This window comes from Grampus griseus (assembly GCF_964374135.1).
Source record: "Grampus griseus genome assembly, chromosome: 2".
NCBI classification, from domain to species: domain Eukaryota; kingdom Metazoa; phylum Chordata; class Mammalia; order Artiodactyla; family Delphinidae; genus Grampus; species Grampus griseus.
Window position 1 is genome coordinate 161,768,545 of NC_139018.1, and position 24,732 is coordinate 161,793,276.

The following is a 24,732-nucleotide window of genomic DNA, read 5'->3' on the forward strand; positions in this document are numbered from 1 at the left end:
AGTTAAACTTACTAATATTTTAGAGCAGCACTTATAATATGTAAGATGTGGGCTAGGAACATCAGGTAATGAACAAATCAGGCACTCGTAACCTCAAGAAGCTTACAATTCAGAAATGGAAACTAAGAAATAAGCAATTTATATTCTAAACCACACTTCAGCTAAACCACACTTCAGCAAGTACTAACAAAGATACATAAATCAGATGTGAGTTATTACTATATATTGCCCCACCCCGAGCTGGTGCAGGTAGCATACCTGTACTGTATAAACATGGCCTCTCATGCAGCTGTTATATAGACAAATTCAAGTTGTTGCTTGTTCTTACAGCAAAAAGTTTCTTCCATACTGATTCACATTTTTATTACTTATTCCAAAAGCAAAACAAAAAGAACAAGAAACAAAACAAATAATAAAAAGTACCACTCCCTGAAGCAAGTTTCTGAGTGTACTTGACATTGCTATGCAGGTATTAGGAAAGTTTTTTTTCAGGACTTGGCCTACCTTAGAGATGCTACTTAGCTTACTTCAGAAAAACTGAGCAGTGTACTCTGAGTGTGCTGATTAACCTGCTTTTTTATTGGATAACAGCCTCAGGGAAAGGCACCATTAGAAAATCAAAGCAGAAAAACTTTAACGCCTCCAAAGAGCTCTAGAGATAAGGTATAAGTGAATTTAAAAAGGAAATATTAATAACCTTAGTTTATCTTAAAGAATAAATGCCTCATGACATTAAGAGATGTTCAGTAAGCTGTTTATAAGAACTAAGACTAATATAGCAAGCATTGTAAAATATAGTAATGTTATGGTGCTGTTTAAAGTTCAGTTTGATGATTCCTTTATCTTTTATTTTCCTAATTCTTGAGGTATTCATAGTTATAGTTTTATTTATGAGGCATCCTCAGAATTCTAAATATAAACTACTTAATTATTATTATTACTATTATAGATACCATTTATTGTGCAGTGTACTCTGCAAAGATTGAGAGCTTTAATGTTATTTTTCCTATATTCTTTTAAAGCCTAAACATGGCTGGGTTCATCTTAAGTATTTAATACATATTTGTTTATTTTACTATAATGTTGAGAAAACACTGTATTGGGAATTATAAATAAAATATTACTCTTAACTCTGTCACTTGCTAAATGGAATACCTTGGCTGGTTTTTCATAGACTACATAATTGCTAAGGTTTCCCCAAGCTGTAAATCCTATAGTTTTCTTTCTTTCTCTCCTAGCTTCCCTTTTTCTCTTTCTTGTTCTATCTCATTCTTTCTCTCTGTCTTTCTGTATCTTCCTTTCTTTTTCCCTTCCTTCCTTCCTTTTTGGGTCAATGAATACACTTTCTCAGTTTTAGGTGTAGTCATCAACAAGCGTTTGTTGAATGCCTACTGATAAAATACCAGCTGTTGTTCCACTTACTGGAATTCTGCAGTTAAGATAAGAACAGTCAATGAACAACGGAGTCTTTGCATTCTCATGGAGTTCAGAGTTTGTCTTCCTCGAGGGAAGACTCTGCCTGATTCATTCATATGTTCTTCCATGTTGTATAGAAGAGAGCATTTACTCTGTTGATGCTTTAAGGGAAAAGCTAATGAATGTAGAACAGAAAGAAAGAGTGAAATGAACTTTTGACCCCTTCAGGTTTGAAAAGGCAATTCTGTCCTTGATGAAGTGTAATTAAGGAAACACTGGATGGCCTCAGAGAGTTTGAACCAAGGAGACAAAAACGTAGGTAATTAAAGGCATTTCTGTTCATGTGTTCATCTTCCATAGCAGTTTAATTTTCACAAACTATCCACCAGTGTCCCTAAAAACCCTACACTACTCAGAATTTAGGCCTTTATGATTAGCTGACAGACATTTCAAGCTGTCACAAAAAAGGAACTCTTTCAGGCTGTAGTTCAATTTCAGTAACATCACCATTTATGTGTACTAGTTCTTGTAATTATTTTAATATCCTACTACATTTTGTCTTTATCCTTTTATGAAAAATATGAAAACTGGAAAACAACTCAGAGGGCAAGAAGTATGACTTATAAGCCTACTCTATTTTAAATAACATTGGAAAATGTTTGAAAAAATTATATTGTAACCAGATTCTTACTAGATTTAGGCAAGTATACTATGCATTTGACTGTCAAATTAAAACAAAAAACCAAATTGAAGAACGTGTATGGAATGTTGGAATTTCATCATTGACGATTAGGCCTAACAAAAAAAGATAGCTTTTTTATTCTTCAGACTCTAAGAGAAACTTCCTGTGTTTGCCTAATATTTGACTGCTATACATGAGACTTTAACACGTTATCAGAAATGCATTAAATGTTAAAGTGTACCCACAAATGGGGGTGTCTGGTAGCCAGTTGGTGGTGGTTTTCCCACTCCTCACCAAAAGCATCCTTCCCCTTCATTTCTCCTCTTCTTTCTCTTTTCTTCTTCTATCACCTTTATTGTTCCTATGTGCATTTTCTGTGCTTCTGCGTTAGGCCTGTTAGTGACACTTAAATGGACCTGCAAGCATTGCAGACCTCATGATAGAGCTAGAGAAGCTAGAATGGGTTGACTTCTATGAATTTTTTTTTTTATTTTTATTTTTTATTTTTTTATTTTTTTGCGGTACGCGGGCCTCTCACTGTTGTGGCCTCTCCCGTTGAGGAGCACAGGCTTTGGACGTTCAGGCTCAGCGGCCATGGCTTACGGGCCCAGCTGCACCGTGGCATGTGAGAATCTTCCCGGACCGGGCACGAACCCGTGTCCCCTGCATCAGCAGGTGGACTCTCAACTACTGCGCCACCAGGGAAGCCCTATGAATTTTAAATATTTGGAATTTTTGGCACCTGTGGACTTTTCCTCTTTTTTTAAAATAATGTTTCTGAGAGTTTGAGGAGACTTGTTAACCTTAGAACTGCTTGACTGGCACAGCATGGCTTAGTAGAAAACGTGTATGTGTACGAACACTGGATTAAAAGCTTGGCTCTATCATTAATTAGCTACATAACCCTGAACTAGTTACTTATATACTTAGAAAGTCAGTTTTTTCATTTATAAAATGTGTCATTTTTTCATTTATAAAATTAAAATATTTATCACTTGATATTATTGTGAAGATTAGGTATAGACATATATAAAGCATGTGTATATAGTAGACATTCAATAAATGGTGTTATTGTCATGAGGATTAATTACAGTAATTATTTGTTCTAGTATATTGGAGTAAATTACTTTTATATTTAAAACATGGATACAATTTAATGAAAGATACCACATTCACATTAAATTCACATTAAATGTCCACAATAAAATGGACAACCTGGAAGAAATGGACATCACATTAAACGTCCACAATAAAATGGACAACCTGGAAGAAATGGACAAACTCTTAGAAAGGTACACTCTCCCAAGACTGAACCAGGATGAAATAGAAAATATGAACAGACCAATCACAAGTATTGAAATTGTGATTTAAAAACTCCCAACAAACTAAAGTCCAGGACCAGATGGCTTCACAGGCAAATTCTATCAAACATTTAGAGAAGAGTTAACACCTATACTTCTGAAACTATTCCCAAAAAATCTGCAGAGGGAGGAACATTCCCAAATTCATTCTATGAGGCTACCATCATTCTGGTACCAAAGCCAAACAAAAATACCACAAAAAAAAAATTACAGGCTGAGATTACTGATGAATATAGACGAAAAAATCCTCAACAAGATACCAGCAAACCTAATCTAACAATGCATTGAAAGGATAATACACCATGAACACATAGGATTTTTCCCATGGACACAAGGATTTTTCAATATCCACAAATCAGTGTGATACACCACATCAACAAACTGAAGAATAAAAACCATATGATTGTATCAACAGATGCAGAAAAAAGGCTTTTGACAAAATTCCATGGCCATTTATGATAAAAACTCCCCAGAAAGTGGGCATAGAGGGAACATACCTCAACATAATAAGGGCCATATTTGATAAACCTACAGCTAACATCATACTCAACAGTGAAAAGCTGAAAGCGTTTCCTCTAACATCAGGAAAAAGACAAGGATGTCCACTCTCACCATTATTCAACATAGTTTTGGAAGTCCTATCTATGGCAGTCAGAGAAGAAAAAGAATTACAAGGAATCAAAATTGGAAAAGAAGTAAAACTGTCACTGTTTGCAGATGACATGACATTATACATAAAAAATCCTAAAGATGCTACCAGAAAACTACTAGAGCTCATCAATGAATTTGGTAAATTTGCAGGATACAAAATTAATACATGGAAATCTGTTGCATTTTTGTACATTAACAATGAAAGATCAGAAAGAGAAATTAAAGAAACAATCTCCTTTACCATTGCATCAAAAAGAATAAAATATCTAGGAATAAACCTACCTAAGGAGGTAAAAGACCTATACATTGAAAACTATAAGATACTAATGAAAGAAATCAAAGATGACAGAAACAGATGGAAAGATATAGCATGTTTGATTAGAAGAATCAATATTGTCAAAATAACTATACTTTCCAAGGCAATCTACAGGTTCAATGCAATCCCTATCAAATTACCAATGGAATTTTTCACAGAACTGGAACAAAAAATATTAAAATTTGTATGGAGAAACAAAAGACCCCAAATAGCCAAAGCGATCTTGAGAAAGAACATTGGAGCTAGAGGAATCAGTCTCCCTGACTTCAGACTATACTACAAAGCTACATTCATCAAAATAATATGGTACTGTCACAGAAACAGAAATAGAGATCAATGGAACAGGATAGAAAACCCAGAAATAAACCCAAGCACCTGTAGTCAATTAATCTATGACAAATGAGGCAACACTATACAATGGAGAAAAGACAGTCTCTGCAATAAATGGTGCTGGGAAAACTGGACAGCTACATGTAAAAGAATGAAATTAGAACATTCTTTAACACCATACACAAAAATAAACTCAAAGAGGGTTAAAGACCTAACTGTAAGACCTGACACTCTAAAAATCTTATAGGAGGGCTTCCCTAGTGGCGCAGCAGTTGAGAGTCCACCTGCCAATGCAGGGGACGCGGGTTCGTGCCCCAGTCCGGGAAGATCCCACATGCCACGGAGCGGCTGGGCCCGTGAGCCATGGCCGCTGAGCCTGCGCGTCCGGAGCCTGTGCTCCGCAACAGGAGAGGCCACAACAGTGAGAGGCCCGCGTACCGCAAAAATAATAATAATAAAATAAAATAAAAAAATAAAAATCTTGTAGGAAAACAGAGGCATGACGCTTTCCTATTCAGTCTCCCAAGGCAAAAGAAATAAAAGCAAAAATGGAACCTAATCAAACTTAAAAGCTTTTGCACAATTGACATATATACACTACCAAATGTAAAATAGATAGCCAGTAGGAAGCAACTGTGTGGCACAGGGAGATCAGCTCAGTGCTTTGCAACCACCTAGAGGGGTGGGATAAGGACGGTGGGAGGGAGATGCAAGAGGGAGGGCATATGGGGATATACATAAACACCATAAACATAAACTATAGCTGATTCACTTTGTTATACAGCAGAAACTAACAACACTGTAAAGCAATTATACTCCAATAAGGATCTTAAAAAAAAAAAAAAAGCTTTTGCACAGCAAAGGAAGCCATCAACAAAACAAAGAGAAAATCTATGGATTAGTTGAAAGTATTTTCAAATGATACAAACAACAGGTGTTAATTTCCAAAATATACAAGCAGCTCATACAACTTCATATGAAAGGAACAACCAACCCAATCAAACAATGGGCATAACACCTAAATAGACATTTCTGTAAAGAAGACATACAGATGGCCAACAGGCACATGAAAAGATGCTCAACATTGGTAATTATTAGATAAGTGAAAATCAAAACCATAATGAGGTATTATCTCACACTGGTCAGAATGACTATCATCAAAAAGTCTACAAATAATAAATAATGGAGAGGGTGTGGAGAAAAGGGAACCCTCCTACACTGTTGGTAGGAATGTAAATTGGTGCAACCACTATGGAAAACAGTATGGTGGTTGCTTAAAAACTAATAATAGAGCTACCATATGATACAGCAATCTCACTCCTGGGCATATATCCAGAAAAGATGAAAACTCCAAGTCAGAAAGATACATGCACCCCATTGTTCATAGCACTATTTACAGTAACCAAGACATGGAAGCGACATAAGTGTCCATCAAGAGACGCATGGATAAAGAAGATGTGGTATGTATACTCAATGGAATACTACTTAGCCATGAAAAAGAATAAAATAATGCCATTTGCAGCAGTATGGATGGACCTATAGAATATCCTGCTAAATGAAGTCAGTCAGAGAAAGGTAATTATGTGATACCACTTATATGTGAATTTAAAAAAATACAAATTAATCTATTTACAAAATAGAAACAGACTCACAGATATAGAAAACAAAATTAGAGTTACCAAAGGGGAAAGGGGAGGTGGGAGGGATAAATTATGAGTATGGGATTAACAGATATACACTACTATATGTAAAATAGATATGCAACAAGGATTTACTGTATAACAAGGAACAATATTCAGTATCTTACAATAAACCTATAATAGAAAACAATTTGAAAAAATTATATATAACTGAATCACTTAGCTGTACACCTGAAACTAACACTATTGTAAATCAAGTATACTTTAATTTTTTAAAAACCCTTATTTTTTTTTAAAGCTTAAAGCACAATTGGCTTTCTCCCCAAATTTTTATCTGATCCTTAATAAAGCGTTAATCCCTAAATTTTCAACAATGAGAATCTTGGGTATTGGTGACAGATACTAAGACAGTGAGTAAGTTAATCAAAAAATCTACAAGCAGTAAGTGTTGGGGGCTTCCCTGGTGGTGCAGTAGTGGAGAGTCCGCCTGCCGATGCAGGGGACATGGGTTCATGCCCCGGTCCAGGAAGATCCCACATGCCGTGGAGCGGCTGGGCCCGTGAGCCATGGCCGCTGAGCCTAAGTGTCCAGAGCCTGTGCTCCACATGGAGAGGCCACAACAGTGAGAGGCCCGTGTACCGCAAAAAAAAAAAAAAAAGTGTTGCAAAGGGTGTGGAGAAAAGGGAACCCTCCTACACTGTTGGTGGGAAAGAAAATTGATATAGCCACTATGGAGAACAGTGTGGGGGTTCCTTAAAAAACTAAAAATAGAACCACCATATGACCCAGCAGTCCCACTCCTGGGTATATATCCAGAGAAAAGCATAATTCAAAAAGATACATGCACCCCAGTGTTCATTGCAGCACTATTTACAATAGCCAGGACATGGAAGCAACCTAAATGTCCATTAACGGGAATGGATAAAGAAGATGTGGTACATGTCTACAATGGAATATTACTTAGCCATAAAAAAGAATAAAATAATGCCATTTGCAGCAACATGGATGGACCAAGAGATTCTCATACTGAGTGAAGTAAGTCAGACACAGAAAGACAAATATCATATGATATTGCTTATATGTGGAATCTAAAAAAAAAGGGTATAAATGTATTTATTTACAGGATAGGAGTCACAGATGTAGAAAACAAACTAATGGTTACCAAGGGATAAGGTGGGGGAGGGACAAACTGGGAGACTGGGACTGACACATAAACACTACTACATGTAAAATAGATAACTAGTAAGGACCTACTGTATAGCCCAGGGAACTCTACTCAATACTCTGCAATGGCCTATATGGGAAAAGAATCTTTAAAAAAAAAAAAAGGGTTTATGTAAAACATTCATTTTTCTGTATAGCAGAAACTAACACAACATTGTGAATCAACTGTACTCCAATAAAATTTTTTTTAAATATTAAAATAAAAAAACTTTTAAAAATGGAAATATAAAAGAAAAAGTTAATTGTTAAAGTAGATCTTTATTTAAAAAAAGGTAATGAACAAGATTTATAGATTTTCTTATAACACAGATACCAAAATGGTACTAAGTCATGACTATCCTCATTATCTTTAGTTAGTGAAACAAGAAAACTCCCAAGAATGAGAGAAATTCAGAGAACTTACACCTGAAAATGAAGCAACAATCAGTGCTGAATGTCTGTTTCTTTTCACTTACCTAACACTGTAAAGGCCTTTAAATAATTCCAGGGAGCACACAGAGTAGCCATTAAAACTATCAAAAACCAACAGCCAAGAGAAGAACGTGAATCATTTTGTTTCTTTAATATACTTATTGATTTTAATACGTTTCCTTTCTTCCTCCCAAAATCATTTTTTCCTCCTCTATCCTATATAGTAACTTCTTTTGTCAGAATCTCAAAACTTTTCACTCTTTTTATCCTCCCTCATGATTCTTTTCATTTGTAGTCTGTTGACTGTATGCTGTAAGATATAAGGACAACTTATGAATGTGCTGAGCTTAGTACCAACATAATTAAACAAATATATGAGTTCTGAAAAGCAAATCATGGGCATGGAACTGTTGGGTCTTTTTGTTTTTGGCTGCATTGGGGGTCTTTGTTGCTGTGCGCAGGCTTTCTCTAGTTGTGGTGAGTGGGGACTACTCTTCGTTGTGGTGCACAGGCTTCTCATTGCGGTGGCTTCTCTTGTTGTGGAACATGGGCTGTAGGTGTGCACATTTCAGTAGTTGTGGTGCATGGGCTTAGTTGCTCCATGGCATGTGGGATTTTCCCAGACCCCAACAGGGAAGCCCCCTGTTGGTCTTTTGAAAAGCAATGTGCATGTAGAATAAAGTTCACATTTGCTGCTAGGGTTTCTGTCATAAAGGTGGTGGGTTAGGTCTTCAGTAATGGATAGGATAAGAAATGAAGATGTAATAAGGAGTTGGCTGTATATTTTGGGTAAAGTTAATGACATGAGCAAATAGAGACAGAAAGAATACAGGTTTTAGCATGCAGAGTAAGTCATTGACTTTCAAGGCTACTGAAAGAAGAGGTAAAAAGTTGGACAATACTGAGGATAGCTTTGAATGATATTCCAAGGAGGCTGAACCCTAGTGAAGGTTTCTGAGAGGGAAAGAGCATAACATCTCCAAGAAATTATTCTGGCAACTGAGTGAATAAGAAGCAATGTAGACAGAAGTGTGGTTTACTAGTAATTATAAAAAATCCAGACCCAATACACTGCTTAATAATGAAGTGATCACTGAAGAAATCAAAGAGGAAATCAAAAAATACCTAGAAACAAATGATAACGGAGACATGACGACCCAAAACCTATGGGATGCAGCAAAAGCAGTTCTAAGAGGGAAGTTTATAGCAATACAAGCAGATCTTAAGAAACAGGAAACATCTCGAATAAACAACATAACCTTGCACCTAAAGCAATTAGAGAAAGAAGAACAAAAAAACCCCAGAGTTAGCAGAAGGAAAGAAATCATAAAAATCAGATCAGAAATAAATGAAAAAGAAATGATGGAAACAATAGCAAAGATCAGTAAAACTAAAAGCTGGTTCTTAGAGAAGATAAACAAAATAGATAAACCATTAGCCAGACTGATCAAGAAAAAAAGGGAGAAAACTCAAATCAGTAGAATTAGAAATGAAAAAGGAGAAGTAACAACTGACACTGCAGAAATACAAATGATCATAAGAGATTACTACAAGCAACTCTATGCCAATAAAATGGACAACCTGGAAGAAATGGACAAATTCTTAGAAATGCACAACTTGCCAAGACTGAATCAGGAAGAAATAGAAAATATGAACAGACCAATCACAAGCACTGAAATTGAAACCGTGATTAAAAATCTTCCAACAAACAAAAGCCCAGGACCAGATGGCTTCACAGGCGAATTCTATCAAACATTTAGAGAAGAGCTAACACCTATCCTTCTCAAACTCTTCCAGAATATAGCACAGGGAGGAACACTCCCAAATTCATTCCACAAGGCCACCATCACCTTGATACGAAAACCAGACAAGGATGACACAAAGAAAGAAAACTACAGGCCAATATCACTGATGAACATAGATGCAAAAATTCTCAACAAAATACTAGCAAACAGAATCCAGCAGCACATTAAAAGGATCATACAGGGCTTCCCTGGTGGCGCGGTGGTTGAGAGTCTGCCTGCCGATGCAGGGGACATGGGTTCATGCCCCAGTCCGGGAGGATCCCACATGCCGCGGACCGGCTGGGCCCGTGAGTCATGGCCGCTGAACCTGTGCGTCCGGAGCCTGTGCTCTGCAATGGGAGAGGCCACAGCAGTGACAGGCCCGCGTATCACAAAAAAAAAAAAAAAAAAAAAAAGGATCATACACCATGATCAAGTGGGGTTTATTCCAGGAATGCAAGGATTCTTCAATATACACAAGTCAATCAATGTGATAAACCATATTAACAAATTGAAGGAGAAAAACCATATGATCATCTCAGTAGATGCAGAGAAAGCTTTTGACAAAATTCAACACCCATTTATCATAAAAACCCTGCAGAAAGTAGGCATAGAGGGAACTTTCCTCAACATAATAAAGGCCATATATGACAAACCCACAGCCAATATCATCCTCAATGGTGAAAAACTGAAAGCATTTCCACTATGATCAGGAACAAGACAAGGTTGTCCACTCTCACCACTCTTATTCAATATAGTTTTGGAAGTTTTAGCTACAGCAATCAGAGAAGAAAAGGAAATAAAAGGAGTCCAAATCGGAAAAGAAGAGGTAAAGCTGTCACTGTTTGCAGATGACATGATACTATACATAGAGAATCCTAAAGATGCTACCAGAAAACTACTAGAGCTAATCAATGAATTTGGTAAAGTTGCAGGATACAAAATTAATGCACAGAAATCTCTTGCATTCCTATATGCTAATGATGAAAAATCTGAAAGTGAAATCAAGAAAACACTCCCATTTACCATTGCAACAAAAAGAATAAAGTATCTAGGAATAAACTTACCTAAGGAGACAAAAGACCTGTATGCAGAAAATTATAAGACACTGATGAAAGAAATTAAAGATGATACAAATAGATGGAGAGATATACCACGTTCTTGGATTACAAGAATCAACAGTGTGAAAATGACTCTACTACCCAAAGCAATCTACAGATTCAATGCAATCCCTATCAAACTACCACTGGCATTTTTCACAGAACTAGAAGAAAAAATTTCACAATTTGTATGGAAACGCAAAAGACCCTGAATAGCCAAAGCAATCTTGAGAACGAAAAATGGAGCTGGAGGAAACAGGCTCCCTGACTTCAGACTATACTACAAAGCTACAGTAATTAAGACAGTATGGTACTGGCACAAAAACAGAAAGATCAATGGAACAGGATAGAAAGGCCAGAGATAAACCCATGCACGTATGGTCACCTTATCTTTGATAAATGAGGCAAGAATGTACAGTGGAGAAAGGACAGCCTCTTCAATAAGTGGTGCTGGGAAAATTGGACAGGTACATGTAAGAGTATGAGATTAGATCACTCCCTAACACCATACACAAAAATAAGCTCAAAATGGATTAAAGACCTAAATGTAAGGTCAGAAACTATCAAACTCTTAGAGGAAAACATAGGCAGAACACTCTATGACATAAATCACAGCAAGATCCTTTTTGACCCACCTCCTAGAGAAATGGAAAGAAAACCAAAAATAAACAAATGGGACCTAATGAAACTTCAAAGCTTTTGCACAGCAAAGGAAACCATAAACAAGACCGAAAGACAACCCTCAGAATGGGAGAAAGTATTTGCAAAGGAAGCAACTGACAAAGGATTAATTTCCAAAATTTACAAGCAGCTCATGCAGCTCAATAACAAAAAACAACCCAATCCAAAAATGGGCAGAAGACCTAAACAGACATTTCTCCAAAGAAGATATACAGACTGCCAACAAACACATGAAAGAATGCTCAACATCATTAATCATTAGAGAAGTGCAAATCAAAACTACAATGAGATATCGTCTCACACCAGTCAGAATGGCCATCATGAAAAAATCTAGAAACAATAAATGCTGGAGAGGGTGTGGAGAAAAGGGAACACTCCTGCACTGCTGGTGGGAATGTGAATTGGTACAGCCACTATGGAGAACAGTATAGAGGTTCCTTAAAAATCTACAAATAGAACTACCATATGACCCAGCAATCCCACTACTGGGCATATACCCTGAGAAAACCATAATTCAAAAAGAGTCATGTCCCAGAATGTTCATTGCAGCTCTATTTACAATAGCCCGGAGATGGAGACAACCTAAGTGCCCATCATCGGATGAATGGATAAAGAAGATGTGGCACATATATACAATGGAATATTACTCATCCATAAAAAGAAACGAAATCGAGCTATTTGTAATGAGGTGGATAGACCTAGAGTCTGGCATACAGAGTGAAGTATGTCACAAAGCGAAAGACAAATACCGTATGCTAACACGTATATATGGAATTTAAGAAAAAAAAATGTCCTGAAGAACCTAGGGGTAAGACAGGAATAAAGACACAGACCTACTGGAGAACGGAGTTGAGGATATGGGGAGGGGGAATGGTGAGCTGTGACAAAGCACGAGAGAGGCATGGACATATACACACTCCCAAACGTAAGGTAGATAGCTAGTGGGAATCAGCCGCATAGCACAGGGATATCAGCTCGGTGCTTTGTGACTGCCTGGAGGGGTGGGATAGGGAGGGTGGGAGGGAGGGAGACGCAAGAGTGAAGAGATATGGGAACATATGTATATGTATAACTGATTCACTTTGTTATAAAGCAGAAAGTAACAGCATTGTAAAGCAATTATACCCCAATAAAGATGTTAAAAAAAAATCCAGGCCCAAGATTGTAAGTGCCTGAAATATGAAAATTTTAAATTGGGGAACAAAATAGAGGTAGAATGGAAACAAGAAGAAATAAAATATATGAGGTCGGAAACACAAAAACTTCTCAAACTAGGGCCTCATCGAATGGTACTGGTGTTAATAGAAATAGTGAAGTCAGAAGGAGCAGTTTAGGGGTGAGGAAAGGGAGATAAGTACAGTGTGAGGTGTACTGATGTTGAGATATCAACAGAATAACCAGGTAGAACTGTAGATCTTGGGAGAATTATGGTAAAAAGATGATCTAAACGTATTTTCCTATGTGGTGAACAAGAGTTTCATAGAGCCAGTGTGGTTTTTTCTTCATTGTGAAAATCACAGTAACGGTGACGGTGAGGCAAGAAATAAGCGGGGGTGTTGATATCCAACTTAAAAAGTTAAGCAAAGAGTTAACATTAAGCTACAAAATTCTTAACACTAGAGGTAGAAGGATTTGTGAATACCTTTAAGTTAAAACATCTGTATTCTCACATAGGGAAACAATAGACATTTGGGGTATCCTTAAAACAAGGCCAGCTCAAAATTGGCACTCAATAAATATTTGTTGAATAAATGCATATCCATGATTTTTTAAGGTCTATTTGTTGATGGAAGGGGAGAAAACAGAATTTCATGGCCGCCTATTTTCTTTTTTTTAAAATTGTGGTAAAATATACATAATATAAAAGTTACCACTTTATCATCAATGTACAATTCAGTGGCATTAATTATGGTCACTGTGTTGTGCAATCATCACTATTTCCATAACATTTTCATCACCCAAAACAAACTCTGTACTGACCACTTAACTACCCATTTTCTCCTCTGCAGCCCCTCGTCACCTCTAATCTACCTCCATTTCTATAGATATACCTATTCTGGACATTTCATATCAACGGAATCATACAACCAAATAAGTTTTTTAAAATAGTGTTAGGAACACTTAATATGACTATCTTCTTAACAGATTTCAAGTGTACAGTACATTATTGTTGACCATAGGAACAGTGTTTTACAGCAGATTTCTATAGCTTATTCATCTTATTACTTAACTGAAACTTTACTCATGTTGGTTAATATCTCCCCATTTCTCCATTCCCCGAGCCCCTGGTAACCACCATTCTAGTCTTTGGTTTTATGAGTTGGACTGTTTCAGAGAATCATGCAATACTTGTCTTTATGTCACATGGCCTACTATTTTCTAAGGAGAGGTAATATGGAAGAAAAAGTTGGGGAGAGAACATTTTAGTTACACTTAAGCTGAGGAGACTTATATAAGCACTTAATATATTTTATCTCCAGTTGCTTTAGAGTGTACAGCATGCCACCAGATTGTCATTTTTACAACCTCTCTGTGAGGTTGGGCAGGAATTACTATGTGCATATCAAAGATGAAGTGATGCTCCGAGGTACTGGGCAGCTTGCTCTGAACATATGTTACAATTAGGTCTTTTGGTTGAAACTAGAAACAGAAGAAACAGAAGAAAGGAACACACATACACATCACTATCAGCTATTTAGAGGTATTAGTAAATACTTCTTCAAAAGTATGTGGAGTTTAACATTTCTGTCTTCAAGCAAGACACAGTTTTCATGTAAACCTTTAAAATATTGCTACGTAAAAAAGTATAAATTTACCCAATCAGTAGTTAATTGTACTGTAATAACATTTGTGTTATTGAGTTGGGAGTATAACCAGAAGTTATCTACACCTGAAAAAACTAAAATTGTAGTTGATGATGAAGCGAGCTAGACTTTACTAACATTTCAAAAATATAAATAAATGTCTTCCCAGATCTTATTTTTATGAAGTCCTCCAAATAATGAAAAAAATTATTAGTAGATTGTCACAGAGCAAAAAATCATAAAATGATGCCTTTTGAAATATTACATCATTTTCAAATGGTTGATTAACCTTTGAGGAGAAATTGGACTTGCATATATTTTTCTCACAAAATGTGAAGGAAAGTCTTGGTGGATGTTTTAAAACACCAAAAGGACATGATTGGTCATGGTACCCATATATTTGAAATTTTAAAAATACTGTGTTTTAAAATGTTTACAGTTGTTGGGACTTCCCTGGTGGTCCAGTGGCTAAGGCTCCACACTCCCAATTCAGGGAGGCCAGGTTTGTGAGGGAACTATATCCCACATGCTGCAACTTAGAGTTTGCATGCCACATCTAAAGTTCCCGCATGCCGCAACTAAAGATCCCACTTGCCACAACTAAAGATTCTGCATGCCGCAACTAAAGATCCCACACATGGCAACGAAGATCCCATGTGTTGCAACTAAGACCTGGCGCAGCCAAATAAATAAATATATTTTTTTAAATGTTTACACTTGTAAATTGCGATAAAATATTCATTGTAATAGAAAAAAGTAAAATGGTATGGGATAGTACATTAAATGATCTAGTTAATCTCATCTTTGGGAAGCCTGATAATCGAGGTCAGAAAGTTCCATATCAACCATTTGGCGTGTTTTGACCCTGAATTCTCTGATTAAAAAAAAACGTTTGGGATGATGCAGCATCAGCATGTTTACTCTAAGAGTATTTTATACATAGAAAGAAAATGGTAAAGTGTAAAGCAAAGATTAAAATTTTTGCTTACAAATAACTGATTCCCCTGCTTTGCTTAATTTCTGAAGATAGTAGTGTGGTGTCCTGCAAAATAAATTGAAAAATCTCAGCCAGAACTCTCCTGATAGGGTTTCCTTGGTGGTGCAGTGGTTAAGAATCCGTCTGCCAATGCAGGGGATATGGATTCGAGCCCTGGGCCGGGAAGATCCCACATGCCGTGGAGCAACTAAGCCTGTGCGCCACAACTACTGAGCCTGTGCTCTAGAGCCCACGAGCCACAACTACTAAGCCTGCATGCCACAACTACTGAAGGCCGTGCACCTAGAGCCCGTGCTCCACAACAGGAGAGGCCACCACAATGAGAGGCCCACACACCGCAACAAAGAGTAGCCCCCCCTCACTGCAACTAGAGAAAGTCCACATGCAGCAACGAAGACCCAACACAGCCAAAAATAAAATAAAATAAACAAAAAACAACAAAAAAAACCTCTCCTGATAATTGTGTCAGGATTCCATGTAACATACTGAAGGATGCATTTAAGACAAAGGTTTATACTCAGTGCAGCTTAAAAATGACAGTCAACAAGAAAATAATTTTTGAAAAAGGCTAGTTTTGAGTCAGTTCTATCTGAATATTTGCATATATGTTATATGTATATTTGTGAAATGATAGAATGTTTAAAGAGACATTCTCATTTCCCACTGGTTTATTCTGTGACCCTTAAAACAAATTCCCATGTTTTGTTTTGTTTGTTTTTCGGCACCCACAATTAACAACTACATCCATTTGAATTAATTTCCCAAACATCAGTGAAACAATACGCAGTAATTGGGACAGAAGTATAGGAGTGGTAAGGATGGGGATGATGTGTAAAGAAAGCAAGGCTAATTAATAATTTCCAGTCTTACTACTTCTCATCTAGTGTTTTCTTCTGTCTCATCAACATGGGGACTTGGGTGTAGTAGATTTTGATAGACTAGAGAACTTGAAAGCAAGTTCCAATAAAGGAGATACTCTGTCAAATTTACTGATATGATCTTAGTACCTAGGATGTAACTTGGCACATAGTAGGATCTTATTAGTCACTTGTTCATTAGCTGTTTTTTTGAGTGATTTCTATTTGCCATGCATTTTTCAAGGAAGTGAAAATATATCATTAAGCAAAACATGTAAGATTCCTTGTCCTTTGGAATCTATATTTCAGTAGGGGGTGAGAAAATACAAGCATAATTAATAAAGCATTTAGAATACTAAAAGGTGATATGCTATGTAAAATTAACGAGGCTAAGAAGAATTTGGAACATAGAAATGATGGAACAGTTGAGATTTTAAATGGAGTGCATAAGGTAGGGCTCAATGAGGTGGTATATGAGCAAAGACTTGAATAAATGTGGATATGAGACACATGAATATCTGGGAGAAGACTATTCCAGGCAGAGGTAACTGCAAGTGAAAAGGTCCTGAGGTGGTAACACGACTAGTGTTATGAAGGAACATTAAGAGGCCAGCGTAGCATACAATCTGATTTATGTTTTGAACACATCACTCTGGTTGCTGTGCTGAGAGTAGATGGGGGCAAGGATAGAAGCAGGGAGGCCTGTGACAAGACTATGGAAATTAACCAGGTAAGAAATGATAGTGGTTTAGATCAGACTGTGAAAGTAGTGAGAAGTATGCCTATCTACCCATTCATTTTACAAATCATAATTGATGGTGTTTTGTGTCAGGCATTCTTTTTTTTTGGCCATGCTGTGCAGCTTGTGGGATCTCAGTTCTTGGACCAGTGATGTAACCTGGGCCACAAAAGCCCAGAATCCTAACCACTAGGCTACCAAGGAACTCCCCACTTCTGAACACTTTAAATATTCACATGCCTTTATTTGCTTAAGTAATGTGGTAGCTGGATAATGGTCCCCCAAAGATGTCTATATCCCAGTCCCTAGACCTGTGAATATGTTACTTTATATGGTAAAAGAGACTTTGCAGATGTGATTAATTTAATCATGTGGGGATGAGTAAATTCCACTGGATTATTCTGGAGGGTATGGTGTAATCACAGGGGTCTTTAAAAGAGGGTGTCAGAGGGTCAGAGTCAGTGGTAGAAAGATGTGAAGATGGAAACAAAAGGTTGGAGTGACGTGAGGAAAAAGCCAAGAACCACTGAATGTAGAAACCTCCACAAGCTGAAAAATGCAAGGAAAAACAATCTCCCAGAAGAAATACAGCCCTACCAACATCTTGATTTTTCACATTTAGACCCATTTTAGATTTCTGACCTCCACAACTGTAAGATAATAAATTTGTTTTGTTTTCAGACACTAAGTTTGTGGTCATTTCTTACAGCAGTAATAAGAAACTAATAGGGAACATAAGATGTCCAAATAAATATGTAACAATCACATGACTCTACTATAATTTATTTAACCATTCCTATGTTGTTCAAATTTTAGATTGTTGCCAGTTTTTTCTTGTTATAAATAATGCTGAAGAGAATATCCTTATGGATAAATCTTGGAATGCACTTCTGATAATTTTCATAGGTTTGGATATGGAAGGACTGCTGTAGTGATTACTGTCTCTGTACTTTAAAATATAAAAATCAGAGACTGCATTCACACACCAAGATTTACTTTATTAACACCAGTGTTTTATGTAATAAAATAAATAAAATACAATTGGTAGAGGTTAAGTACCCTTTAATCTCCTTTGCCATCCTGCTTCCGCAGCCCTATCTCTTCCAAGACAAAGACTGACAAATAGGGAATGACTCACGAACATGTGAACCCTCATTGCACTTTAGCTGTGTTAATCTTCTCTGTGCTGTTCCAATTTTAGTATACATATTGACCAAGCAAGCACCAGAGTATACTTTTAATCTTAAAAAAAAAATTGAGACATAACCAAGGTTGTAAGTTATTCTTTGTTTATGTCAACAACACAGACTAAAAAAATATGAATCTTCATAAAAAGGAAAAGTCAAATACAAGCATTAAGAGAAAGAATAATACATAACAATTTATTCAAAAGGAATAGAATACACAGTCTTCAAGTGCACATGGAACATTCTCCAGGGTAGATCATATATTAGGCAACAAAACAAGTCTTAACAAATTTAAGAATATTGAAATCACATCAGCCAGGAGATCTGACCAAGATGGCAGAGTAGAAAGACCTTAAGCTCACTTCCTCTCACAAACACCAAAATCACAACTATCTTCAGAATAACCATCAATGAAAAAGACCGGAACCTACCATAGAAGACCTGCCACTAAAGACATAAAGAAGGAACCACAATGAGCCATGTAGGAGAGGCAGACTTCTGATATAGTCAAGTTCATACCCCTGGGCCAGGGGTGACCCACAAACTGGTGAATAATTATACTGCAGAATTTCTTCCACAGTAGTGAGAGTCTTGAGCCCCATGTCAGGCTCCCCAACCCCAGAGGTCCTGCACTGGAAAGACATGAACCCAGAGCATTTGGCTCTGAAGACCAGTGGGCTTCTTTCCAGAGCCCCACAAGACTGGGGAAATAGAGTCTTCTCTCTTAAAGAGCACACACAAAATCTCACATGCTGACACCCAAGAGCAAAAGCAGTAATTTGATAGTAACATGGGCCAGACCTGCCTGCTGATCTTGCAGAGTCTCCTGGAGAGATGGGGGTTGGTTGCAGCTCACCCTGGGGACTTAGATACTGGAGGCAGCCATTCTTGAGAGCTTCTACTCTGTGGATGCTGATGCTGGCAGGTACCATTGTGGAATCCTCCCTTTAGCTCATTAGTACCAAGACCTGGACCCACCCAATAGCCTATAGGCACCACTGCTGGGGTGCCTTAGGCCAGGCTAATAACTGGGTGGGCACAGACTCAGGCCAAGCGACTAGTAGATAGGCTGCCTAAAGATCTCCTGAGCCCCTTGCCACCTCTAGACAGGTCTCTAGACACAGCCCTGCCCAACAGAGGTCCCAGGACCCAACTTCACCCACCAGTGGGAAGACACCAGCCTCAGAAACCCCTGGGCCCCTGCCTCCCACTCCAGGAAGCCTGCTCTAGGCTCTGAACCAGCCTCACCCATTAGGGGGTAGACACCAGATTCGAGGGAACGATAATCTTGCATCCTGGGAACTCAATCTGTCCAGATGCTGTTCTGAGACCAGGTGAGCCCTCGCCCTGCCCACGAGAAGGCCAGCAGATGCTTCAGGACACCCCAGACTCAGTACCCAACTGTGTCAGGAAACTTGCTCCCCCCACCCCACCCAGCAGTGACCTGACACCAGCTCTGAGGTCCCTGGGTTCTGCAGTCAGACTCCAGGACCCACCTCTCCCTGCCAGTAGTCCAGCACTAAGCCCAGAACATAACTTCACCCACCAGTGAGCGGAGAACAGTCCCGGGGTCCTCTGGATCCTGACTCTGCCCTCCGGTAAGCCAGCATAAGTCCCAGGGCCCCTGGGGTTCCCTAGTTAGCTGCAATGTCACCTAGTCCTGCCAACCAGAAGATGGCAGCCTCTGCAAAAGGCAGGGCCTGGCAACCAACCAGATGGGCCAAACAGACCTGCCAGATTACCCACACACTCAGCCCACCACAACAGAAGGACCCATGGAGCCCTCATAGGGGTAATCCCTAGAGCATATAGCTTGGGTGACGAGAGGGGTGTGCTCTGCAGGGACACACATGATGTTTCCTACAAAAGGCCACTTCTCCAAGGTTAGGAAACATAACCTACCAGATACATAAAAATAATAGCAACTTAGTCAAAATGAGGCTACAGAGGAATATATTCCAGACAAAGGAACAAGATAAAACCCTAGAAGAAAAACTAAGTGAAGTGGAGACAGGCAGTCTACCAAAGAAGGAGTTCAGGTTAGTGGTCATAAAGATGATCAAAGAACTTGGGAGGAGAATGGATGCACAGAGAGAAATTTTTAACAAAGAGTTAGAAAATATAAAGAACAACAAACCAGAGAGCTAGAATACAATAAGTAAAATGAAAGATACACTAGAAGGAATCAGCAGTAGATAAGTGAAACAGAGAAAGCTAGAAGACAGAGTAGTGGAAATCAGTGATGCTGAACAGAAGAAAAAAAAGGAATGAGGACAGTTACAGAGCTGTTTGGGATGACACCAAGTGCAGTAATACTCACATTATAGTGGTCCCAAAAGGGGAAGGGTTGGGGGGTGGGCTGAGAACATAATTGAAGACATAGTAGCTAGAAATTTCCCTAAACTGGGAAAAGCAGCAGTCATCCAAGTCCAGGAAGGACAGAGAGTTTCATAAAGTATTAACCCAAAGAAGAACACACCAAGACACACTATAATTAAAATGACAAAAAATTAAAGATAAAGGGAGAATATTAAAAGCAGCAAGGGAAAAGCAACAAATAACATACAAGGGACTCCCATAAGGTTATCAGCTGACTTTTCAGCAGAAACCGTGCAGGCCAGAAGGGAGTGGCATGATATATTTAAAGCGATGAAATAGAAAAGCCTACAACCAAGAATACCCTACCCAGCAAGGCTCTCATTCAGACTGAAGGACAAATCAAAAGCTTTACAGGCAAGCAAAAGCTAAGACTTCAAACCACCAAACAAGCTTCACAACAAATGTTAAAGAAACCTCTCTAAGGGGGAAAAAAAGGAGACTTGATCCTCCCCCAAGGGTTAACATGGGAGCTAAAGAGACCTTCTGCTGCATAAAGCAGGTTCGACCCGGAAACAAAATCTTTTTAAAAATTACACTCTGCAGGGGCGGGACGAGTTGATGTGCCGGGAAGACTGGATGGCTTCACAGGTTGCTAAGTGACGTGGCAGGAGAGCACACTCATACACGGGCTGCTGTGGTGTACCTGAGAGATCCGTTCAGGCAGCTCTTAGGTTGAGGGGACCTAGTCAGCATGCCACATTCTCCTGGGTCTTTATTCCTTAGCCAGGGGACCCTTGCCGTGGTAGTGTCCAGTGACAAGGTGAGGGGTTTGCAGGGACAACCTCTCAGAGGTGGCCAGGGGTCATGCATCTTTCCCACTCTGGAGGCAGGATCAGAGGTGGAGAAAAGATGGCAGAGTAGAAGGACAACCATTGACAAAAGAAAGCTGGAACCTACTAAAAAAGATATCCTACATCCAAAAACAGAGGGGAAGCCACAGTGAGACGGTAGGAGGGGCGCAATTGTGATAAAATCAAATCCCATATCTGCTGGATAGGCAGCACACAAACTGTAAAATAATTATATCACAGAAGTCCTTCACAGGAGTGAAAGTTTTGAGCACGACATCAGGCTCCCTGGCCTGGAATTCAGCACAACCAGACCAGCTTTGCAACAAATGCTAAAGGAACTTATCTAGGTGGAAAAGAAAAGGCCACAAATAGAAACAAGAAAATTACTAATGGAAAAGGCAAAATTTACAGTAAAGATAGGAAATTATCCCCACACAAATGTGATATCAAAACCAGCAATCCGGGGCTTCCCTGGTGGCGCAGTGGTTGAGAGTCCGCCTGCCAATGCAGGGGACACAGATTCGTACCCCGGTCCGGGAGGATCCCATATGCCGCGGAGCGGCTGGGCCCGTGAGTCATGGCCACTGAGCCTGCACATCTGGAGCCTGTGCTCCGCAACAGGAGAGGCCCGCGTACCGCAAAGAAAAAAAAACCAAAACCCAGCAATCCTGAGGAGAGTACAAATGCAGGATATTGGAAATGCATTTGAAATTAAAAGGCCAGCAACTTAAAACAACCTTGTGTGTATATATATATATATAGGCTATTATATCAAAATCTCATGGTAACTGCAAACTGAAAATCTACACTAGATACACACACATGCGCGCACACACACACACACACACACACACACACACAAAAGAAAAAGGAATCCAGGGCTTCCCTGGTGGCGCAGTGATTGAGAGTCCGCCTGCTGATGCAGGGGACATGGGTTCATGCCCCAGTCCGGGAAGATCCTACATGCCGCGGAGCAGTTGGGCCCGTGAGCCATGGCTGCTGAGCCTGTGCGTCCGGAGCCTGTGCTCTGCAACGGGAGAGGCCACAACAGTGAGAGGCCCGTGTACCGCAAAAAAAAAAAAAAAGCCAAACACAACACTAAATAAAGTTAGTCATCAAATTACAAGAGAACAAAAGAGGAAGGGAAGGAAAAAGACCTACAAAAACAAATCCAAAAGAATGAACAAAATGGCAACAAGAACATACGTATCAGTAATTACCTTAAATGTAAATGGATTAAATGCTTCAACCAAAAGACAGACTGGCTGAATGGATAAAAAAACAAGATACATATATATGTTGTCTTCAAAAGACCCACTTCAAACCTAGGGAGACATACAGACTGAAAGTGAGGGGATGGAAAAAGGTATTCCATGCAAATGGCAATCAGAAGAAAGCTGGAGGAGCAATACTCATATCAGGCAATATAGACTTTAAAGACTCTTACAAGAGACAAAAAAGGACAGTACATAATGATCAAGCGATCAATCCAAGAAGAAGATATAACAATTGTAAATATATATGCACCCAGCATAGGAGCACCTCAATATATAAGGCAAATGCTAACAGCCATTAAAGGAGAAATCAACAGTAACACAGTAATAGTGGGGGACTTTAATACCCCACTTACATCAATGGACAGATTATCCAGACAGAAAATCAATAAGGAAACACAGGCCTTAAATGACACATTAGACAAGATGGACTTAACTGATATTTATAGAGCATTCCATCTGAAGGCAGAATACACATTCTTCTCAAGTGCACATGGAACATTTTCCAGGATTGATCATATGCTGGGCCACAAAGTGAGCCTCACTAAATTTAAGAAAATTGAAATCATATAAAGCATCTTTTCTGACCACAATACTATGAGATAAGAAATCAACCTCAAGAAAAAAAAAACTGTAAAAGAAAAAAACAGACATGTGGAGGCTAAACAATATGGTACTAAACAACCAATGGATCACTGAATAAATCAAAGAGGAAATAAAAAATATATACTTAGAGAAAAATGAAAAGGAAAACAGGGCTTCCCTGGTGGCGCAGTGGTTGAGAGTCCACCTGCCGATGCAGGGGACACGGGTTTGTGACCCGGTCCGGGAAGATCCCACATGCTGCAGAGCGGCTGGGCCTGTGAGCCATGGCAGCTGAGCCTGTGCTCCACAACGGGAGAGGCCACAACAGTGAGAGGCCCACGTACTGCAAAAAAAACAAAAACAAAAACAGAACGAAAACAGAACGATGAAAAACCTATGGGTTTCAGCAAAACATTTTTAAGAGGGAAGTGTATAGCAATACAAGCTTACCTCAGGAAACAAGAAAAACCTCAAACAACCTAACCTTACACCTAAAGCAACTACAGAAAGAACAAACAAAATCCAAAGATAGTATTGATAGAAGGAAAGAAATCATAATGATCAGAGCAGAAATAAACTATAAACTAAAACATACGAAAAGATCAATGAAACTAAAAGCTGTTTCTTTGAAAAGAAATAAAATTGATAAACCTATACCAAGTCTCATGAAGACAAAGGAGTGCCCCAAACAATAAAATTAGAAATGAAAAGGGAAAGTTCCAGCTGACACCACAGAAATGCAAAAGATCCTGACTACTATGAAAAACTATATGCCAAGAAAATGGACAACCTAGAAGAAATGGACAAATTCTTAAAAATGTATACTCTCCTAAGACTGAACCAGGAAAAAATAGAATATATGAGACCAATGACCAGTAATGAAATTGAATCATTAATTTAAAAACACCCAACAAACAAAAGTCCAGGACCAGATAGCTTCACAGGTGAATTCTACCAAACATTTAGTGAAGAGTTACCACCTGTCCTTCTGAAACTATTCCTAAAAATTGCAGAGGAAGGAACACTTGTGTACTCATTCTGTGAGGCCAGCATCACTCTAATGCCAAATTAGACAAAGATATTAAAAAAAAAAAAGGAAAGAAAATTACAGACCAATATCAGTGATAAACATAGGTGCAGAAATCTTCAACAAAATATTAGCAAACCAGATCCAACAATACATTAAAAGGATCATACACCCTAATCAAGTGGGATTTATCCCAGGGATGCAAGGATTTTTCAATATTTGCGAATTAGTCAATGTAATATTAACATATTACAATATGTTAACCATATTAACAAAATGAAGAAGAAAAATCACATAATTATCTCATTAGATATAGAAACCATTTTTGACAAAATACAATATCAGTTTATGATGAAAACCCTCCAGAAAGTGGCCATAGAGGGAACATTAGTTAACATAATTAAGGCCATATATGATAAACACACAGCTAACATCATACTCAGCAGTGAAAAGCTGAAAGCATTTCCTCTAACATCAGGAACCAGACAAGGATGCC

General features: G+C 38.5%; 1 protein-coding gene across 5 annotated transcripts in view; it reads right to left on the reverse strand.

Moving 5' to 3' along the window:
* Window positions 1-24,732, reverse strand: part of LOC309818286 (uncharacterized protein) — a 59,906-nt gene that overhangs the window by 4,844 nt on the left and 30,330 nt on the right. The window lies entirely within an intron of this gene.